At 33.6% G+C, this 15,376-nt stretch overlaps 1 long non-coding RNA gene across 1 annotated transcript in view; it reads right to left on the bottom strand.

The window, feature by feature from the left end:
• Positions 1-11,393: 11,393 nt before the first annotated feature.
• The window catches only part of LOC135214928 (uncharacterized), a 31,465-nt gene continuing 27,482 nt past the window's right edge, over positions 11,394-15,376 (bottom strand). Inside the window, exons 4-5 of the long non-coding RNA XR_010314520.1 lie at positions 13,818-13,877; positions 11,394-13,518 (exon numbers count right to left, since the gene is read on the bottom strand). This is a non-coding gene — a long non-coding RNA (uncharacterized LOC135214928). The remainder of the gene's footprint in view (positions 13,519-13,817; positions 13,878-15,376) is intronic.

Consider the following 15,376-nt stretch of genomic DNA (forward strand, 5'->3'; position numbering starts at 1 on the left):
TGAATAAAGATCCAATCTTCAGAAGATTCTTTGGAATTAGATTCATTATAACTGCTCCATAATGTCTTGAAATAATCTGGGAAAGCTTTTGGTTAAAAGTTTTAGCATGCAAGAAAGGGACACGGGATAGATTTGAAGTTTGGGAACTTCAAATCTATATATATATATATATATATATTATATATATAATAATATAATATAATATATATATATATATATATATTATATCTAATATAATATATAATAATATATATATAATATTATAATATATATATTTATATTTATATATTTATTTTAATATTTATTTATTGTATAATCGATTTTATATCTAGATTTGTATCTACTGTATCTATATATAATATATCTATATAACGCTATTAATATCTATATATAATATTTATCTATATCTACTCATATATATATGTGTGTGTGTGTGTGTGTGTGTGATGTATAATATATATATATGTTTTTTACATGTACATAATAATTATACATACGTATATATATAATGTATATATATACATATATATATATATATATATATATATATATGTATATATATATAGATATAACTTGATTCATTATTTTTTATATAATATTATTAGTTTTTTTTATCAACACTGGTAATTCCAGGACTCGTTCCTTTAGTAGATGGGTCGTATATGTTAACATTTGAAAACAGAACTTAATACTAATAAACAACGGAAAACATCAAACTGACAAGCATATATAAATATAATATATATATATATATATATATATATATATATTATATATATTATATATATGTGTGTGTGTGTGTGTGTGTGTGTGTATGTGTGTATATATTTACATGTATATAATATATATATATATAAAATCATAAAATACTATATATATATATATATATATATATATATATATATATATATTTATATATATATATATATATATATATATATATATATATGTGTGTGTGTGTGTGTGTGTGTGTGTGTGTGTGTATGTATAATATATATATATATATATGTACATGTACATAATAATATACATACGTATATATATATATACATATATATATAACATATACATATATATATATATACATATATATATATATATATATATATATAGATATACATATCTAAATATAAATATATTTTATATATATATGTATATACACAAACATTAATACAAAACCCTCTGGTTATAATAATAAATATAATACTTGTTTCTTAACATACTTTATTTATCTGTGTTTCGTTATTTCTCACCGTAACATCAAAGTTTCCTCATTCTGTATTTAATTTTTTTTTTTTTACATTCGTCCTCATTCGTTCCACCTCTTTTGCTACGGTTCCCGTTTATTTTTTCTTTTCCTCTTTTACCCGCCAAAAAGATTAAAGTAGAGTGAAAGGGAAAGAAAGAAAAAGATTATCGATTACCTTTGAGTACGCTAGGAATCGGAAGGAAAAATCTAATTTAATTCTTTTCATAGACAGAAATGATCAGATAAAAGACATAAAAGTCTTTTAATATCTCTGATGGCAATACTCTCTCTCTCTCTCTCTCTCTCTCTCTCTCTCTCTCTCTCTCTCTCTCTCTCTCTCATGTATGTATTTATAGCTTCATGAATTGCTCGTTTAATTTTTATTTATTGTCATGAGAATGTTGTTATATTTTTCTCCATGTATTTCTCTTCATTTTTCTTTGCTAATGGAAGAGGGGGAAATGATCATAGTGGCTTAACCCTTTTGAATATGCGTATATTTTAAGAACAAATATAATAATAATAATAATAATAATAATAATAATAATAATAATAATAATAATAATAATAATATTTTGGTGTAGAAGACCCTCTTTTATGTAAATGCTGTTCAAAAGAATGGCAGAATTAAACGAGTTGATTTGAAGGAGGAGGAGGAGGAGGAGGAGGAGGAGGAGGAGGAGGAGGAGGAGGAGGAGGAGGAGGAGGAGGAAGGTAAGTATCACTCATTGATGTCGCAATACCATGGGACACCAGAGTTGAAGAGAAAGAAAGGGAAAAAATGGATAAGTATCAAGACCTGAAAATAGAAGTAAGAAGGATATGGGATATGCCACTGGAAATTGTACCCATAATCATAGGAACACTAGGCGCGATCCCAAGATCCCTGAAAAGGAATCGGAAAAACTAGAGGCTGAAGTAGCTCCAGGACTCATGAAGAAGTGTGTGATCCTAGAAACGGCGCACATAGTAAGAAAAGTGATTGACTCCTAAGGAGGCAGGATGCAACCCGGAACCCCACACTATAAAATACCACCCATTCGAATTAGAGGACTGTGATAGTCCATAATAATAATAATAATAATAATAATAATAATAATAATAATAATAATAATAATAATAATAATAATAATAATAATTTGAAGGTACGGGTCACATTCCCGTGATATATTAGCCCAAAAAGATCTCTCAACTTCTGAAGTTCCTCATTGTGTTCGGATAAGCCAACTTCTCTAAGCATGAAATCCCAACGCGGAAAATATGAAGAAATCGAGTGGGGTAATGATGAAAATAAAACTTGGTATTTGTTTATATACTTTGTATTTCTTAGTGGAACAATGGTAGGCCATTAGTGATCAACTCCATATTTAGACCGGTCAATGGTCGGCCTTGGAGAGACTTGCCATTGACTCTATATATTTGATATATTTTTATACATCCGATGAAGGTAGTGCCTTGGTCAGAGCTGTTGTGCGTTTGGTAAAGCTCTTTGAGCCGAGAGTTTTTCTCTTTTTGACGGAATGGGAGCATTGTTGATAATCATGAGGATGAGCGAGAAACTGTGTCCAGTAATAAACGCAAAATATAAAAGATTGATGATATAATAATGATGGTAGTGAGCTGTATAATTAATAAATTCGAAAATAAAACAAGCAAAAAATACGCCGAATTTTCCTCACAGTGTATGTATAATGCTACATGAGCCGCGCCCCGTGGAACTCTTAGCCACCTCCTGGCGGTGGTCTATCCTATAGCGTTACCAGACACACACGATCAGGGCTAAATTTAACCATAAATAAAATAAAAACTACTGAGGCTAGAGGGCTGCAGTTTGGTATAGTTGATGATTGGAGGATGGATGATCAACATACCAATTTGCCGCCCTCTTGCCTCAGTAGCTTCGAAGGTCTGAGGGCGGCCAGGAAAATGGCGGACGGACAGAGAAATAACCATCTCAATAGTTTTCTGTTCCTGAAAACTATAAAAGCCAGGAGAGAGAGAGAGAGAGAGAGAGAGAGAGAGAGAGATTTCCTGGACTACTTCGTACAATCTGTGATGAAGTGTGGAATGGTGTCCGGGTGACATGTCTTCCCGCCACCGCCACCACCACCAGCAGGTGTTAAAGGAAAGATCAGGCGATATCCTGTCGTCTCTGTCGCGGTGACCTCAACTGATGTTCCAGTGGATCAGCCTCAATTTATGTTCTGGCACTGGACCAGCCCTTTCACAATGTGGTCACGATGAACTCGTCTTGACTCCGTCGTTTTCCCTTTCTCTTTCTCTTGTTTTCTCTCACTTATACTCCCACGTTTTTCGGCATAGGTAATAATGGAGTCAGTCTTGCGCGAAATTTCCGGAAAATTTAATTCCTGCTTTGTGTGTGTGTGTGTGTGTGTGTGTGTGTGTGTGCGCTTTTATTTTTGGTGGGGAAAAGGACAGACCAAATTAGTCTTGGTATTTCATGGATGAAGTGATTGTATAATTCACGTATTAATGGAGTGTTTGTGTGTGTGCGTGGACAATATATACACATACATATCCAATATATGACATATATTATATATATATATATATATATATTATTTTATATATATATATATATATATATATATAATATATATATATATAAATTTGTGTGTATATATGTGGTTATACGGTTCAATAGTGATTATTGCCGGCGACATTGCATTAATTAACCTTATTCATTACCGAATAATTATTATTGCTGTCAATTACTTTAACGAGACAGCTGACTCATAATTCTGGAGATGAAAGGGCTCGCCCGAACGAGATGGCCTGAGTTGGGAGGAGTGGAAATCAGAAGAAAGATTGATCAAGTGGAGGTGAGAGGTCTGAGATTGCCCTCTGGACTCTCCAACGAACCGAATTTACATTTACGAAGACCCAAGAATGATTCACTCTGGAGGAATATTTATATTTGAAAATAACTGGAAAAGATTTGGTAAAAGTCATTATATTCATATTGACAGATAGGATATCCGACATAATCTTACGCATCGTGATGAAATTAGCAATACCTTAGAGCATAGAAAGAGAATGAATAGAAATTACAGAAGAAAAGATTATTATAGGTTTCTGTAAGGAGAAAAGATGTGAGAATAATGTTAATGTTTAGCATTAAGGTGTCAATATTAATTAACGTTAACGTACCTGTGATATATTCGATAACGTGAAAACAATGTATTACGAGGTACAGAATCTATTAGTTATATATATATATATCAGAGGGAAACAAGCTATTCAAATATAATTAAAGTTAAAAACTAACGCAAAAGCAATATTATTTTGTCAATCAATTGAAGTCCAAACTGTTGTACACGATCCGCAGAGAAGACTAGGAAATTTTAAGGTAGAAAAAAAAAAAAAGAAAAAAAAAAATTAAAATGAAAAAACAAGACGGTAATTCAGCTGTACAGGAAGTGATATTGTGGCGCCAATATGGTTACGTTGTTCATATGAACACATCAGTTTCATTACTGTCCCCTCCATATCATTATTAATTTTTTGACATTTGACATTTTGGGGATTATGACAATATATAACCTGTATTCAGTGAAGCCCTTCGTAAAGTATGATATTTCATGATTTAACACATCATAAGTAATGGTATTTTAAGATTTATGGTATTATGTGATTTATAAACTGTCTCAATATTGATATTGAACTATTGATGACAATATATATTACATATGGCATCTCTGGGATTATAACGTTTTATTGCTTGCCATAAAAAACTATGTCACTAAGGGCCAAGGCATAAACAGCTCGTATTTTATGTATTAATGTCATTATTTTTTTATTCTTGGTGTTTTTAAGTAATTTGGAGTGGCTTTTGTAATCAAAACTCGTATGCATACACATAGTACTTTATATCATATATATATATAATATATATATATATATATATCTATATTATATATATATATATATATATACAGATATGAAACAATCGATCGTTAATATTTACTATATACTTTTCATATATTAAATGCAGGATAGTAATGCATATGTGAAACTCGCGCAATTCTTATGTACTAAGGCATACTGATACATATGCGTGCACCCCGCCTCCCCACACCCCACACGCAAATATACATTAATATTAATGTTTTTTTTTTTAAACACCATTTTTGATTCGTTTTGAAAACTAAAAGTGAAATTGGTAGGGATGTTGAACAAAGCAAACCTTTCCATAATGGGCATTATATCTGTCCGTCCGTCTGTCGTTCAATCACGGCCAAACGGCTGGTCCGATTGGCATGAAACTTGGCAGGGTTATAGTGGGGACCCCTCAGATGGTTTATAATAGTGTTTCAAACAACAAAAAGCACCAAAGGCGACGGGAGGGGCGCCTTCCCCGAAACGGGCTGGTTCAGTCCGTAGACTTGATAACGTTACAAATTTATCATACCTAATTATTAGTATACGTAGTAAATATTATAATTTTCGATTTTCGGTATCCGTACTAAATATGACTTACTATCGAATACTGTGGGGGGTAAGACATTAATGGCACCAAGGAGGTCAGGGTTGGGCAGGATGTGACAGAGAGAGAGAGAGAGAGAGAGAGAGAGAGAGAGTGAGAGGGAGAGGAGAGAGGCTGTTGGGGAAAAGAAAGAGAGTAAGAAACAGAGAAGGTTTGGGGGACGGACAGACAGACAGACAGACAGACAGACAGAGAATTTATCAGTTGCCATTCAGAGTTACCCCAGGCAGCGCTGGGTTGGTCAGCTAGTCTACTTAAAAGTACTAGCAAACGAAAGGCCAAATCAGTCAGTATATATACCAATGTTTCCTTTTCATATATATATATATATATATATTATATATATATATATATATATATATATATATATATATATATATATATATATATATATAGTAGGGAAATACACAATAAATTCTGCTTCGTTGATTGACAATGAAAATATTAGCTTTCGGAAGACACTGATAAACTTTTTGTGATCAGTAGGCTTGAAAGAATAAAAAACTTCGCAAGGTCACTGTGATACTAAACAACTTGAACCCGAAACTGGACTTGATTATCAAGTATGAGAATCTTAAATGTTTCTAAGAAGTGTATGCGATATTGTTATTTAAGTCACTCAGGACCTGTGTGTGTGTGTGTATGTGTGTCTGACTTGTGTTGGGGGGATGGGAGGGTACTGGATGATTAAAGATGACAGTTTTCATGAAGACTGGATTGGATGCTACTGGCGGCAGTGTTATGAAGTATAGTAATGTCATCTTTTGAACCCTACAGACTCCATCGAATGAAGAAAATTATGGTAATTTAGTTGAAATTATTCTCAAAATTATTTTTAAAGATTTGTGTTGTGGAAAGTTGGGATTTACTTTCTCAACACTGGTAGTTTTGAGACTAAACTGAATTGTGGTATTGGGTGGGAGGGCTGGACTTCAACTATTGACAAGGATAATTGCGTTTTGAAATTTGACATTCGCATCCCTGTCATTAGTTAATGGGGGAATGTCAGTGTTTGGTTCTTGAAAACGAAGACCAAAGCTTAACAGCATATGTTAATTGTTAATGATATTATTTTTTGTTCATATTAAGATATTATCAGGGTTACTGCATTGCTCCCATTTAGACTGCAGACAAAGTGAGGCTCATTTTCTGTCAGTGCAGACAAAGTGAGGCTCATTTCTGTCAGTATATATATATATATATGATGTGTGTGTTTGTGTGAATTTATTTTTCTATCATTATCATTATGGTTATTATCATAAATGAACGATATTACTTTTATCAAAAATTCTTGTAGTTTCCGTTGATTTGTAGTGGATAATGACAAGTTTGAGATCACGTATTTGTGATTAAGAAATTTTTCAAATTTTCCCATATTTGAATATTTCTTCACTTTCATACAGTTAAAAGAATGATACATTACTACTAGTAGCTTTATTATCGTATGATCATGAACATTATCATTTTCATTACCATCAACAGGAATTCTTGCAGTTTACAAAGTATTTAAAAATTACTCCTCCTCCAACTGTCGTTATCATTACCATTAAGAAAACTACCACCGCAACCATCAGGAATAAATGAAATTTCCTCCCATTCATTTTAAGAAAACAATCGACATCTGATAAGTAAATTATTAGTCATAGATCTCTCATCACCAACATGATCATTTTGTAGTCTTGTAGTATGTGTGTGAACTAAAGATAAAAATTACTATTTGAAAAACCAAAGACTCTCCTGGAGTAGTCTGATCTGGCCACCTCCTTATCATTTAGTGACCCAAACCACAGACTCCAATAAGCCACGAAACAGCAGGCAGGCAGCCAAAAGCAATACCAGGAGACAGGAAAACACGGCGACCTGCTGTTCACTGGATTGTAATCGCATTAGAGGTTTCCGCAAAGCAATAAACTTCCTTTTATCGCCCGAACGCAGGAGGGTCGATATGATTTCTTACGGCCATGTGTTCCCTCAGCCTTTTGACCTCTGCCTTTGCGTTATTGAATTGTTAGGTGCATGAGTATAGTGTGTGCGTTCGTATGTACTTCAAATGGTAACAAAGCGAGAGAAAAATGTTCGTATGTTCATGGAATGTCTCGCGGGCTCTGGTACCCAAGTGATCGATTCTCTCTCTCTCTCTCTCTCTCTCTCTCTCTCTCTCTCTCTCTATGTACGTATAATTACACGTGTATCTATATTATATATATATATATATATATATATATATATATATATATATATATACATTTATATATATATATATATATAAAATATATTATGTATTTGTGTTTGTTTGTATATTGTTTTTCTTCTCGAAAATGAAGTTTTAACAGTTTAAATATTGGATTCGAACGATAGGGTAAAGCTTTGTAAAGGCTGTTGAAATGAACTGTTCCCCTAATATGTATGGCTTGATCAAACATAGAAAGGCAAAAATGTAGGTTAGAGATATGGTAAAAAGAAAATGGCAGCATTGGCGAAAAGAATGACCAAGGGCCTTTTGAGAAATTGAGAGCACGACAGAGGTGTTAGAAGGAAAAAGCTTTGGTGTTCAGGAAGCGTGAAATGGAGCACGAGGTAGGGGTAAGTGACACACTGTTGTGTCAGTGTCAACTCTTGCTTGATGATCGTTTGTTATATGGAGCAGATATCGTTATGGATGTTTTTCAATTTGAACTTGTGGTCACAACTTTCCTTGAATAGTATTTTACTTATTCATAGCCATTTTAAAACCTATCGTATCTAAGTATTTTTATTTTTTTATTATTTGCGTTATTCTGTTTGTCTTCTTAAAGGGGTTAGCGCCAGAAGTAACTACCCTGACTCTTTCCAACAAGTCCTTTGGGATTCGTTTCTATTTAATTTTGGAAGTCCCTTGACAGTTGTGCTCTTTAACTAAACTATCAACCTGTTTTAACTCAGTTTTTCTACAATGCTTTTATTCTGCTCTTGCCATATTACATTGCATTATTATTGATTTTGAAGTCGATGATGGGGCTCTGTTTGTCATTTGTTGTAATTAATAGTTGTACGTAAGTTGCATTAACTACTGAAATATCTAGAGAATCACGAAGAGAAATATAGACCATCTGACTTAGTAAGAAAATAAACTCACAAATTGGTACCCAAGAAGCGGAGGAGTCCCTGGAAGGTTGTGGTGGATGGTGAGTGTAGCCTGTTGTGTTCGACGCCCTTCGATGAGTCTTCTTATGTCACTATACTCGTATGTTGCTAAGGGTTTTGCTCTGGCGTTTCATCCGTGATTCACATTATTATTATTAACCAAACAAAAACTTCTTTCAGTTTTCTTCAGAAGATTGAAAAAGAAACCCACAAAATCACTGTGTAAGTTGTTTACTTCTAAGTATTTACATTTAAAATTAAATGTAAATACTTAGAAGTAAACAACTTACACAGTGATTTTGTGGGTTTCTTTTTCAATATTATTATTATTATTATTATTATTATTATTATTATTATTATTATTATTATTATTATTATTATTATTATTATTCAGAAGATAATACCTTTTCATATGGAACAAGCTCATAGGGGCCATGACTTGAAATTCAAGCTTCCTAAGAATATGTTCTTCATTAGGAAGAAGTAAGAAGAGGTAAAGCGAAATACAAAAAGAATAGATTCCACTTATTAAAAAAGAAAAAATAAGTCCAAAGGTGTGAGGAACATGTACTCCATATTGGTGCTGCTGTTCAGCGACTATGGTTGCAGGTAGAGGGATCAGGATCAATTGTGAATGTAAAAGATTGTGAATGTAAAAGATCTCCTTTCAAATACAACTTTTGAGAAAGTGACTAACAAGGGGCCATCCGTAGATGGTCCAGATCTAACTGCTACTGTTAGGAAACAGAAATCTACCACCATGTGCCACTCTATCTAAAAGTGATAAAGCTCTGGTAGAAGCAGGTATCCATACCGGAGAACAGTATTCTAGTAAATGAAGGACAAATTACCTAAAACAAGTTGCATTGATTTTATCACTATCATAAAAATACGAGGCCTTCCTAACAATACCTAGCTTTCGCGAGGCATTTGCCGAAACTGATTAGCAGTTTCTCAAAAGTTAGATGAGAGTCAAAAGTTACACCTAGAACAGTTGAAGCTTCAGACCCATTCAGGAAAGTTCCATCCACCTGAAGGGTAGGATGGGGAGTTCAGCCTCATACCCCACCGACTACACCATTCCCTGATCCGGGCTATGTCCCGATTAAGGCTGAGCCGCTGAGGGCCACTTCATTTTCCAAAAGTGGAAACTATTACACCCACAAGTGTTGCACCATCGACATACTGAACAATCTCGTTTTCCAGGCCAAAAACCATATCACTTGTATACAATAAAAATATCAGTTGACCAAGAACACTACCCTCTGGAACTCCAGACGAAATAGGTCTTGATTCACTAAATATCCCGTCCACAGCAACTCGTTGCTGCCTACCTGTAAGGAATGACTGAAGTAACCCTAAAGTATATCCATTCACTCCAAGATTCTGAAGTTTATAAGTAAGTCCCTTGTGATTTACTAAATCTAGGGTTTAGTAAAAGATGAATGTGACAGTGATATGTGATTATTCTCTCTCTCTCTCTCTCTCTCTCCACACACACGCGCGCGCGCGCGCACACGAACACACTCACACAAACATATATATATATATATATATATATGATATATATATATATATTGATATATATATATATATATATATATATATAATACTATATATATATATTATATATATATATAAAACCTCCAGGGGATGTCCATGAAACAAGGAGTAAAACTGATAAATTCATTCCAAGAAACGTTTTGCATATGAAATTCTCTGTGCATCATCAGTCTGTGAAAGATAGACACATTTATCAATAAAATACAATAAAATTGCAAAAAAACAGGAATTCACATTATTAAAAATAGTCTTAAAATTACATAAAAGAACAAAGTAAAAAAACAGGTTAAAAGAGACTGCTTAGACACCAACCGTTCATTGTGAAGAGAGAAGATGGAATGAACTAAGATAAGTTAAAAGTAACGCCTTAACTACATGCGAAACATTTCTTGGATTAAATCGTTTCTACTCCTTGTATCATGGACATCCCCTGGAGGATTATATATATATATATATATATATATATATAATATATATATCATATATATATATATATATATATATATATATATATATATATATATATATATATATATATATATAATTTATAAGTCATATCACATTTCCGTGATTCATATACATATATCGAGCTACAATGTTCTTTTATATCTAATTCGCTCTACCTCGAATTAATATATTTTCATATATGCTTATTTATATATATATATATATATATATATATATATATATATATATATATATATATATATAGTGTGTGTGTGTGTGTGTGTGTTTGTGTAACTATGTGTGTGTGCGCGCGTCAGTAGATATTCATTTGGGATGATATAAAACACATTTTCATTTTAAAGGTAGCATGACATACCAGTGAAAGATATCAAAGAAATTAATCAAACGGTCAACAGCTCGTTGCTGACGAGTCATTATTTATGATTAGGTTAGTTATCACTGAAACAATGCAAACAGGGATTATATAAACTCTTTTTGCTTTTATGACATTTATTGAAGTCACGACATTAAATACATCAATGTCAATCATCACTCAGTCACTTTGAGGAATGTTGATGGAATAAAATAAGTGATTGGAACACAGATCACACTGATGATAGTGAAGATAAAACACTGGTTAAATATATCACTGATTTTAGGTTTGATTTCCATACTAACATCCCCTCAGTTTACACATCAATGAAGTAGCCAAGATAGCAAAGGAAAATCTGTTCAGACAGGAACTTCCACTGATAGCGCTTTAGGATCCTGTCTCCTTTGTTATATTGAAGTTGTCGTATCGTCTGGAAACTCGAGAAGGTTGTAAGAGATAAAAGGTTTTCCTTAGGATGCCGAAGGATATCCTTTCTCCCCCAAAGTTCCTAAACTCTATTTGTCCAGTGATGGAGCGTCGGAACTTGAAGGCGACAGAAGATTGGATATTTAAGCGTGCAGATTATCCTACATAATAGACAGTGCAAAATATTAACGATAAATTTTTCATCAGCTTTGTTGGACATTTACTAACAAATTGAATCTGTTACTTGCACACTTCATTATATTTTCATGGCAAAAAAGTGTATTTGTAATAAAAATAGGACTTTGATGTATTTATAAAAACAAATCGTATTTCAATTTACTAACAGAGAGACTCTCTTTGACTTGTTTTATCTGTAGTGTGATGCTGCATATTATAGCAAAGCGTGATGTAGGAGAGGCCTATATCTTTCCATATTATGAAATCTACAAAGAGAGATGTCGCTGGGTTACTGAAATATGAATTTCAGTCCATTTATTTCCGTTATGGTTATGTTATTAATGTTTTGATATCCTTTGTTTATATTTTTTAAAAAATTACTTATTTGAATATGTACTCTATAAGTCTCTGTTTGGGAATGATGCAGTGGAAATTGATTTCTGATTTGAATATAATCAAAACAACATAAGTTAACATAAATGAAAGATAGAACAAATTTAACGAATTTTCGAGTTTCTCAGTTCGTATTGTAAATGTTACCGTAAGACCTAGTAGGGACCTTCAAAATGGAAACCAAGTCGGAGTCGTAATTTCTTATTATTCTGGGAATGATGAAAATCATACATTAACATATGATGATTTTATGAAAGATCCGAATCTAACGAAAAACAGCGAGCTAAGAAGAGCACTGAGTAGTATTATATCTCAGAATAAAAATACATCAGACGTTTATCACTGAGTATAGTATTCACAATTAGGGAGCAGACTTTGTTTCACTTCCAGACGACAGAAGTGACGAGAAAATTCCGGTAGTTAACTGTACTATTTTCTTTCGTGTCTTGTTTATTGCACATTCTCATCAGTTAGGTCGTACCTTCTATCTTGTTTATTGCACTTTCTTATCAATTATGTCGTACCTTCTATCCTGTTCATTGCTCTCTCATAAATTAGGTCGTACCTTCTATCCTGTTCATTGTACTTTCTCAAATTAAGTCGTACCTTACCTTCTATCCTGTTCATTGCACTGTCTCATCAATTAGATCGTACCGTCTATCCTATTCATTGCACTTTCTCATTGATTAGGTCGTACCTTCTATCCTGTTCATTGCATTTTCTTATCAATTAGGTCGTACCTTCTATCCTGTTCATTGCACTTTCTTATCAATTAGGTCGCACCTTCTATCCTGTTCATTGTACTTTCTCAAATTAGGTCGTATCAATTAGATCGTACCGTCTATCCTATTCATTGCACTTTCTCATCATTTAGGTCGTACCTTCTATCGTGTTCATTGCACTTTCTCATCAATATGGTCGTACCATCTACCAGTGAATCATTCTTTACACCGACTGGGGTCGAATTTTTAACCAATTAGTGTCGCACTGAATACCCACTGGGATCAAAATATCTACTCACCATGGTAGTATTTTAACTCGCTTTCTGTTCGGTGGGTTCTTCCATTCAGCCACAGCCGTTGGAATTTTACAACCTCAGAAGTCATATTTTTATCCAGCTGGGCCTAGTCTTCGAACCACTTGGGAAAGTACTTCAACCAACTGGGGCCGTATTTCCAGACGACCTGTCAGTCGCCCATGAGTTAAGATGGGGTCGTTTTCATCATCATAATTGTCTCTTGGGTCGTACTTCTGCTGTAGCTGATGATAAGAGCATAGAAATTGTTATACGATGATTTTTTTTATGAAAATGATTTCCTTTCATTTTATTTCATATATATATCAACTTCTATATTTTAACAGTTAATTTTGTTACTAAAAATAGTGTCAAAAAAATGGAGAAACTATGGAAACACTAAACATTAACATTGGAAATACAATGACAACTTGATATGAGCACCAAGGATAGTTGCCTCGTACATCATGCACATGAGACACTGAAATCTGACAAGAGACGTTATAATAACGGCAGAAGTCCAGAAATGACGAAGAATACTCACTTATAACCGTAGCTAAGAGGGTAAGACACCCTCGAAGTTAGGCTGCGATTGTTCCAAAGCCTGTGGCGTGCAAAATAATGAGGCAGTGAAAAGAAAAGCTATGATTTCGTAAACGGTCCTCTAGTAGATTCACATCAATTATGCATTTGATGCCTAGGCCCGTCCCTTACGACGCTCCTGATTGGCTGTTGATAAGCCAATCACAGGGCTGGAAACTCTGTCTCTCGAGAGAGTTCATATAGGCAGGATGCATGTTCCACTTCTCCTGAGGGATACGTCCTTCAAACGTATCCTTCAGGAGAGGTGGAACATATATACTGCCCATGTGAACTCTCGAGAGACTGAGAGTTTCCAGCCCTGTGATTGGCTTATCAACAACCAATCAGGAGCGTCGTAAGGGACGGGCCTAGACATCAAATGCACAGTTGATGTGAATCTACTAAAGCAGTGGCAAAAAAGGTAGACCAGCCACCACATTTAATAAAGCAGAATGAGGAAGTAACTTCAGAGAGCATTAGCACTGGTATATACAGTCAGCTGAAGCATGTATTACTTTATATGTACAGTAATTGCTTGTCTAGTCAAGGACAAACATACACAGGCACGAACATACAGATAAGAAGCTCCCAGCTGGTAGCACTATGCTACACACAGTAGAATGAAGCTGTGTTAATTGCGCGATATTATAGTTGAGGTATTCAATTACTTCAATTTGCAAAGTTGCCTGCTAAGTTACATCAATCTGTTAGATAGAGGACACAGCTAAATCAATTAACTTCGTAGGAAAGTGAATGCATCGTATATAATGCCATCCAAATAGAAGGGTAAAAAAAAATTATATCATCATAACCTTTTGTTCATTTTAAACGTTTATATCACAGGTTGAATTGCAAAATAAAACAATAATTCAGTTTCAGTTGTAATATTCTAATCGTTTTATATAAGTGGTATTTGCTGCATTTTTTACTTTAATTAGTCTAATACTTGAAAAATTAATTTTGCTTGAAGTTATTCATATATTTCCAACAGATGTTGGGAATAAAGCAATGCCATTACATTTGCAAATGGTTTCAAGGTCTTACAAAGAAAGAGACGGAATAATAAAACAATATTAAGCACCACTAATTAAAACTACAGCACATTTCAGAATTTTATTACAGTAATACAGGCGTAAGAGTATTGCATGCATCAACAAGTTCTCTCTCTCTCTCTCTCTCTCTCTCTCTCTCTCTCTCTCTTTTCGTTTTTCCGACTTCTATTAACTTTTTATTTGCTCTTTTTACTGTCTGATATTGCATGCATAACTCCAGGCTCTCTCTCTCTCTCTCTCTCTCTCTCTCTCTCTCTCTCTCTCTCTCTCTTTTTTGTTTCATCTTTTCTTTTATCTTATCTGTTATTAGTTCGGTCTCACATTGTATATATAAACAAACTGTCCCTCTTACATACAAACACGTACATGCATGCACAAACACATACGCACAACTACTTTTTATGAGTATAATGTAAACTTCAATTAATCTCTCTCTCTCTCTCTCTCTCTCTCTCTCTCTCTCTCTCTC

The sequence above is a fragment of the Macrobrachium nipponense genome, chromosome 46 (assembly GCF_015104395.2).
Source record: "Macrobrachium nipponense isolate FS-2020 chromosome 46, ASM1510439v2, whole genome shotgun sequence".
NCBI classification, from domain to species: domain Eukaryota; kingdom Metazoa; phylum Arthropoda; class Malacostraca; order Decapoda; family Palaemonidae; genus Macrobrachium; species Macrobrachium nipponense.